This window comes from Eptesicus fuscus, chromosome 18 (genome assembly GCF_027574615.1).
Source record: "Eptesicus fuscus isolate TK198812 chromosome 18, DD_ASM_mEF_20220401, whole genome shotgun sequence".
NCBI classification, from domain to species: domain Eukaryota; kingdom Metazoa; phylum Chordata; class Mammalia; order Chiroptera; family Vespertilionidae; genus Eptesicus; species Eptesicus fuscus.
The window spans coordinates 23,508,922-23,517,390 of NC_072490.1; positions in this window are offsets into that span (position 1 = coordinate 23,508,922).

Here is an 8,469-nt window from a genome sequence, read left to right on the forward strand (position 1 = left end):
GACCTGGGCCCCGGAGGCCTGGCCATGGAGCCCAGGGGCCCACCCTGCAGCAGCTCTGCTCAGCCTGCTGGTCCAAGAGGCCATTAGGGGGTGGCCCGACAGGTTCCACCTCCCCACACTCCCCTCAGCACCAAGGTTGTCCTGGGTGTGGGCCTCACTGACACCAACTAACGGGGGTTTTGGAAAGAGGCCGGCAGGGGGGGGGGAGGCTGGTGCACTCCAGGCCATACGTGACAAACTGGGAAGGTACGGGGCAGCCTGGCAGCTTCCGCAGAGCCGGGGAGCCAGCGGCTCCTTCCACAGAAGCTGTGCTCGGGCCCATCCCTAACGGGCCTCTGTCCCAGGCCCAGCCCAGGGGCCTGCCCTCCCATGGGTCACCCCACCCCCACCCCAAGGGACTTTCTTAACCAGAGGCTCTGCCATGGAAAGGCGGAGCCGGCACACGTCTCTGATGGCTCGTGCTGCTTCCCTGACCGGTGCCCACATGGGCACACCCCACTGGCACAGGCCGGGAGCAGAGGCCTGTACAAGCCTGTGTGCCTTGAGAAGACACCTCGGGCCACCCTCCCGGAGCCTCTACCTGAGACCCCACCCCCATCCCCCACCAGCCCCAGAAAGCTGCTCCGCTGCCAGGAAGTGGCGGGAATGACACCTCTGGGAGCAGCTCCGACCACGGCTGACCTTGCCTCCCCTGGCTCCCTTCCCCACCTGCTACTGCTCTGCCCTCCCCCCACCTCACAGCCACGCTGGGGTCTCTCAGGGCTGGCACTCGCACTGACACCTCCGCCCTGGCCCCTGGTCAGCAGAGGGAGGTGTGACCGGCCCGGCTTGTTCCCAGGCCCCCGCGTGGCCAGCTCCTACAGGGGAGGATCTGATGGTGCGGTTGGAGGAGCTGTGGGCGGCTTCGTTTCCCTGTAACTGGTCTCACAGCCAGCAAGGATGTGCACGGCACCCGAGATGTCTGCTCTCTGAGAGGCACGCCTGCTGGTGAGGAGGGACGGGGCGGGGGGGACGGGGGGGATGGCGGGGGTCGCCCAGAGAATTCGTCCAACGTTGGTTCACTTGTTCCTTCAGCAGATCCAGCGGAACCCCTCAGAGGGAGGCTACGTGGTGCAAATGCCCCTCGATTTGCCAGGAAAGGATGGAAAGAGCCATGAAAGGGTTTAAACTCAAAGCGAGCCCAGAGGGAGTCCTCCCTGCAGCCTGGGAGGCCCCGAGGCCCAGAGGTGAGCCTGGTGGGCAGCGCCGGGGGGTCAGCCAGGCCTCCCTGCGGCGAAGTGAGGGCTCCACCTCCTGCTCCTCGGATGCTGGCGTCTGAGTGCGGCCCAGCCAGCTGCCTGTCCCGCGGGCGCGGGCTGTGACGGGCCGGCCCCGCACTAAGGCCTCGGTGCCGCCCGTCATTCAGGGCCAGCCAGAAAGCGTGCCCAGCGGGGGCACCCCAGAGGCTTCCCGGGCCTGACCTCAGACTCGGAATGGAGGGATATGTCACCAGGCACCACCGCAGGGGTGACGGCCGCAGGGGATGCCCCCTCCCTCCCCTGGGCTCCTCCAGGGGAAGGACAGCCGGCGAAGGCCAAGCCACAAAGAGGAGGGCACCGTCCACAGCCCTTCCAGCGACGTGCTCCCCTCAGCACGGAATCCCCACCTCCTGCCCCTCGACCTCTGACCCCGGGCCCGCATCCATCCAGCTGTCCAGACACCACTGGTCCCCACACAGCCTCCGGTCCTCGTCCCACAGCTGGACAGACCCTTTCCCCACTTCCCACCACAGCGGAGGCCTCGTCCCCACGTGGGCCTGGCCAGTGGCCCCGCTCCTCTGACCGCCCGTCCCACCCCATCAGGAAGCAGATCTGACCAAGGGCCGTCCTCCGAGTCCTCAGATGGAGGGAGGCTCCCTGGACCGCCCCATGCCAACCCCACAGGGCTGTGCCCCAGCCCCCCTGGCCGCCTCCTGCTGGTCCCTTTCCCAGCTCAAGGCAGCGCCCAGCCTGTGTCCTCTGTCCCAAGCGCCCTCGCCGCTCTCCGACTTGCACCTGGTGAACGCCGCCTTCAGTGGCCAGGCTGCTCTGGGGAGGTTCCACCTGCCCCCTCGGCCATGGCACCGCTGTCGGAGGTCCTACTGTTAGATTTCACGCGGCCCACGGTGCCAGTTACTGGGGCTGCACTTCAAATTGCCCACAACGTGGTGGCACAAGCAATCACTATGCTCAGGGGCCGTGTGGGTCGGGAACACAGAGAACACGGTTGGGACGGTTTATCACGGGGCCTCCGGTGTCCGGGGCCTCAGCTGGAAGACTCCAGGGCCAAACCCACTGCAGCAAGCACGGAGGCTGGGTCCCTGGGTGTGCGCCTGTGGGCGTGTGGCTCACCGAGGGCTCCTGTGGCATGGGCAAGGCTGCTGCTGGCTTCTCAGAATCCGATGCCTCAGAGAATTCAGAGAAACTCAGACTTTCAGAGGAAGGCTGGAGGGGTGCTGCAGAGATGTTAACCACAGAGCCGAGCGGGGCAGGTGAGAGCTGGTTCAGCAGGGCCAGGAGGAGGTCACCCTTCCTGCCCCAGCTGTGGGTGGAGGCCCCCCAGCAGAGCCGATGTCAGATCTACGCCCGAGGTGCGTGCGGAGGTCGGAGGAGCACTGGACCACGCGTCCGCAGCCCGGCGGTCATCTCTGCCCCGTCTCTGTGCACAAAGCCTGCCAAGACCTCACGGCCTTGGCCCTCCTGCTCAGGCAGGGTTTGGCCCCAGCTCATTCAGGAGACTTTGGGGAGCCCCTCACCCTCTTTGACACTCGGTTTCTCCATCTAAAAAACAAGATGGTTAGATTAGATCAGGTGCTTTTTTCAAACTTTGACCATACCCACGTTAAGAAATACATTTCTCAGTGCTATAATTCACAGGTCCCAAGACTTAGTGGCTTAACAAGGGAAGTTCATTTCTCACACACCTGCAGTGCGAGGTCTCCTGGTTTGTGGGTGGCTCTCCTCCATGTGGTGATTCAGGGACCCAGCCACCTTGACCCAAAAGTAAATGTCACTTTCAACCACATTAGCAGAAGCCAGTCACCCAGGAGACCACTCTAGGGACCCAGCTATGCAATAGGAGGAGCCAGCTACCTGCGCCACACCCTGGACACACACACACACACACACACACGCACACACACACACACACACAGAAGTTTCATGAAACAAACTTGCTCATAGTATGTGGGATGCTTTCTGGTTCTAATTCCTTCTACCTTACTTTATTAGCACTGGATTCCTTAGAGAAGTGACCACAATATTATTCAACTCTGTAGTGTGTGAAGTTCAGTGGCCACGTCTTGAAGGACTTTTTCAGTCAAGAAGGAGAGTTGCTTGAAGCCATAGCTGTCACTCAGAGGCAGATGCAATGCAGGCAAAGTGGCTTTTAACCCACAGTAGATTCGGATGTCCTCCGAGTCCATGCAAAGAAGTCAGGCCTGGTGAGGTGTCCAGGCCAGGAGGTGGCCCTAAGGGCCCAGGAGGATGGTTTCTGAAGCAAATAACAACCAGGTTTGGAGGTGGGACATGCTGGCGCCAAGCCTCCTTCTGAGAGATGTGGTTAAGTGCTTTTCCCAGAATGCAGTTGACTTTGGACAAAATTCCAAGTAGGTGGCAATGGTGAGTCACCATTAGCACCTGCCATGAAACTTCCTGGTGTTCCTACAGATCACCCCATTCCCCCCCTGCTGCCCTCACCCCTGGAAAGGTCTGGTCTACCCACCTCATTGCTGATGTTCCCTCAGATGTGCCAGGTCTGCAACACATCCTAAAAGCTGGTGCTCTTCTCTCAGAAACACCTGGGAAAGTGCCCCACATCTGTCCGGGACTCAGTTCGTGACGTATGACCCAACGTGACACAGGCCCTTTTCTTGGAACAGACAAATCAGACTTCAATGAGTGACCCAGAGTTTCCTATATAGATCTGACTTTAAATGTTCCACCTGGTTTTGCTCCATATGCCGCAATTTGCAACTCTCTGTGATGCACCCAGAGCAAGGAGCTCTCCTGGGAAAGGTAGGCGACAGCAGGAAGGTGGGTTCAAGAAGGGCCTCTCCACACAAGCTGTGTGCCCTTGAGAACTTGCACAACCTCTCTGAACCTCCATTTTCTTACCTGGAAACCAGATACATCGCCTGCCTCTTGGGACACACGTGAGGAGCAGATGAGTTAAAGAAAGCAAAGGGTCTGGCTCATGGAGAGTGTCCCTGCCCGCCACCCCTCCCCCCCTGCACGAGGAGGGGCTGCATAAACATGTATACTGAGGGTGTAGACATCACTGCCCTCCAACACGTGGTGACAGGCCACACCAGCCTTTACCGGGAGTCCACAGGCGGTGACTGCGGTGTGTCCTGAGAGCAGCCCAGCCCAGGGACTGTCCCAGAGGAACTTGCCACCGTGGAGCCCCTGGGAAGTCTGAGTGAGACGATTTGTGAGTCTGGGAAAGGTGGGCTCAGGAGTGGAGGAGGGACATGATCCGCCCTAGTCTAGGAGGAAGGGGTACAAACAGGTTTCCCCAGGAAAGTGAAGTCTTCAGCTGAAACTTGGAGTTGACAGCGGGCGGGGGTGGGGGTGGGGTGGGGGGGAGGCAGTGTGTCCCAGGAATCGGATTGGGGTTGTCTGGGGAGAGGCCTATGGAAGCATCTGCATTACAATAAATACCCTCCTCTCCCCCCATCCTCCCTGTCCCTTGACCTCTCCCTCCTCCCTCCCTTCCCCTCTTTCTCTTTCCATAAAACTGTGTTCACATATAGTTGGTAGGATCCAGGAAAAGGACACTTGCATATCTTATGGTCCATGGACACACCCTTCTGGGCCCGCTGACATGCGCGCAACAAATGTGTACTGAGCGTTTCAGACGCTGTGCTAGGCCCTGGGGAAGCGGCGGGAAAAACAGCGCAGAACTGCCTATGGACACCACAGGCCAGTGTCTGCATTCCTGCCAGCGCCCTCCCCCCCCCCCCCGCCATCCTGGCCTCCCCTGAGGTGCTGTAAATCTGGGTCCCTGGTTTAAGTAAATGAAAGACTTCAGATAAAGTCATGATGAATAACAATTATTTTTATAATTAAAACAATAATGGGGAAAAAACAGAAAAGAGAACTCCGGGGCGGGGATGATGTTAAAGGCATATGAAATCATATTGCAACGTTATACATACACGGAAAACTGACAATTGGAGGGAAAGATGGCAGAGATCATGAGAACACAAGGTAAGTCAGAAATGGTTTCAAGTGGATTTCTTACACAGACTTAAAAAAAAAAAGAAATTTAACTTTTTATTTTGAAGTAATTTTACACTCACATAGAAGTTGCAAAAATAGTGTACAGAGTTCCTTCCTACCCTCTCCCGGCTTCCTCCAATGATAGCGTCTGACTTACCCAGAGGACCGTTATCGAGACCAGGAAGTGGATGTCTGTACATTATTATCAACTCAACTGCAGGCCCTACTCGGGCTTCACCCCTTTCTCTGTGCACTCTCTCTCTCTCTCTCTCTCTCTCTCTCTCTCTCTGTTTTGTGTGTGTGGATGGTTCTGTATAGATTCGCGTAGCTACTGCCACGGTCAGGGCAAGAGCTCCCTGTTTCCGCCTCCACGGCCGCAGCCGCCTCTTACCACCATTCTCTCATTCGGGTGTGTTACATACATGAAATCAGTATGCATCCTTTTAGGGACTGCTCTTTCGTGTGTGTGTGTGTGTGTGTGTGTGTGTGTGTGTGTGTGTGTGTGTGTTTCCACTCAGCTAATGCTCTTGCAGTGCATCCAAGGGGTACTTTTCAATAATGCGTTCCCTTTTGTTGCTACGTAGTATTCCACGCGGTGGATGTGCCCCCGTTTGTTATCCACTTACCAGCTGAAGGACATCTGGCTGCTTGTAGTTTGGGGCCGTTACCACTAAAGCTGCTAGTTACATTTACGCGCAGGTTCTTAACTAGCCTTCGATGCATGAACTTTATTTTTTCTGCTCGCCTCCAGCCAGCAGATCTTCCTCCTATGACTCCATCCTGTGCAAACCATCGCTTAGCTGGCTGTGGTCCATGCAGCAGCTCAAATGTCTGGAACACAACTTTTGGGAGGTGGGACGAAAGCAGACAAGACACAGAGGAGCAATAACAGTGTCAACGTCACAGAGTCCCCGCAGAAGGTCCATCAGCCACCGCCCAAGTGTTTAACGCATATTCACGCACACATAAAAGGTCTGGCCGTCTCGTCGTCTCCTCGCCTACAGCAGTGCGGGGCGTGGGGACGGCTCTGACAGCAGCTGGCCTTCCAGAGGATACTGTAAGGGGGGAGGGGGTTGAGGCTGAAAAGCATCCCACGGAGCTGGAAACGGGGGCCCTTGAGTGCAGAGTGAATAGTCCAGTACATGTCAGGAGTCCAGGGGGACACCCGTGTCGCCTTCACCACAGTTCCCAGAGTCCTCCAGGGAAGACGGAACTATGTATGCCCTTCAACAAGGCAACATGCATTTGAGAGTCGTTTTCACCTCAAACCATTGACAATGACAGAATGGAAATGCCTCAAGAGGTAAGCTTAGCAAGTTGACTTGAAGGTGGAATACCACCTTCCCTGATGCCAGATAAAGCATCGTTTTATTCATTTGAATGAACACATCCCAACAGAAGATGGGCCAGGAGCCCCGCAGATGATTTATGCCTGTAGCCAGGGCAGAGGCAAGAGCTGGGTCGAGCTTTCCCCACAGAGCATGGCCCGCAGTCACACAACCTGGATGCGATTCTCAGCAGAGCGACCTTGGTCGAGGCGTTTAATCTCACTGAGCCTGGGTTTCGCCGTCACTAAATGCGAGTGGCAGTCCCGGCCTGCTGGGTCCCAGTGGAATGGAGCAGGAGGAGGTCTGTGGCACGTCAGGGTCCCTGAGGCTGTTCATGTGAGAAACAAATTTCACATGAGAAGCAACTTTCCCCTGAAGTAGTTCCAACTCTCCGAGCTCCTCGTGGTGTGAAGAAGCAGGTGGTGGCGGCAGTGGGGTCTCTGTTCTCAGCCTCGTCCTGACTTGGCTCACTGTCCCCCACCCCCTTACACTCTCCTCCCCCCTGCCCCCCACTGCCAACCCCAAAGGCTCTGAGTGTCATCGGACTCACACACTGGGGAGAAGCTGGCTGGCCTGGCGAGGAATCTGACCCAGGATGCCTCTCCACGCCCCCTCTCTCCATTGCAAGCACCACCCTCCTCTCTGCAGAGCTGAGGGCGGCATCTGTAAAGACCGCAGCCCCTTCTGTGAAATGCTCGCCCATCACCTGTCAACTTTTCAACCTCCCAATGGCAGTCCTTCCACTCCAGACACAACCACCTAGGAAGATTCACTGGGGAAAATGTTTTCCTGAGTCTGGTTCCCCGCCTCAGCGGGGACATGTGGAACCTTCATGCCTCCTGGAGGGGATGGGTTTTGTCCTGGGGAGTGTGGTTCCGAGACAAACTCTTGTCTGGGGAGAAGCTCAAATCCCAAGCTCTGATCTCAGACAAGAGGCAAGGGTCCTGGTGCCGCCGTCCAACAGGACGATTGGGGTGGGGGCCTCCGTTTCTTCATCTGCAAAACGGGATGGCAAGACCCTCTCCTAAGATAGTGGCAGGAATTAAAGATATAATTTCTGTGAGGCGCTTTCCACCGTCACCGTCCCCGGACCAGCCAGCAGGAAGCAGGGGCACGTTCTCCTCGCGGGGAGGGCAGGCCTGCTGTGCGCTTCCATCACATCTCGGGCTTCCATCACATTGCCGGCTCCACACCTGCTGACAGCAGAGCAAGTCACCTGGCCACGCCCCGTGTGAGAAGCAGGAAGTACGCCACCCCTGGGACGAGGGAGGAAAGCGCTAGAACGAGTCTCCAGTTGGCCACAGGTGTACCTCGTGGAGCTGGGATTTGCACCCACGTTCTCTTTGAGGGCGAAGCCTCCACACAGTTCACCTGCAGTGACTCGAACTGAGAAAGAATGCGCACTCTTTCTACTTACAGGAAAGGGAGTCTCTATTACCATCCAGCTGTCATTGGCCTTAAATTGCTTTCTCAGTGGGGAAAGGCCTGCTGAGGGAGCATTCATGGGCTAGGACAGTGCGTACTTTGCATGTACTAACTCCTGTTAACCCGGTGAGGTGCTATTAGTGCTGTCCTTCCTTTGTGACCACCTAGGGGCAGATGAGCACTAATCGATCGGGTGTCCTGAGGCCAGACCTCGGCGTTCTGGGCAGACAGGAGACGTCTAACCCTGCGTGTGTGTCTCAGGCGCCTGGGGCGGGGAGGCGGGGCGTGAACCAGGTGTGCTGGAGTCAGACCTCCCCTCTCGGCCTCTGAACTGCCGCGTGGGGCCCTCTCTCTCTGGGGCCCCGTGGCTGCTCCCCAGTGGGCATGATGGTCCCCACACCTAAACGCACAGGTAAGTGCGAAGGCCACCTTTGCTCAAATGTAAGTGACCCCAAAATATAAAGTGTTCCCAAGAA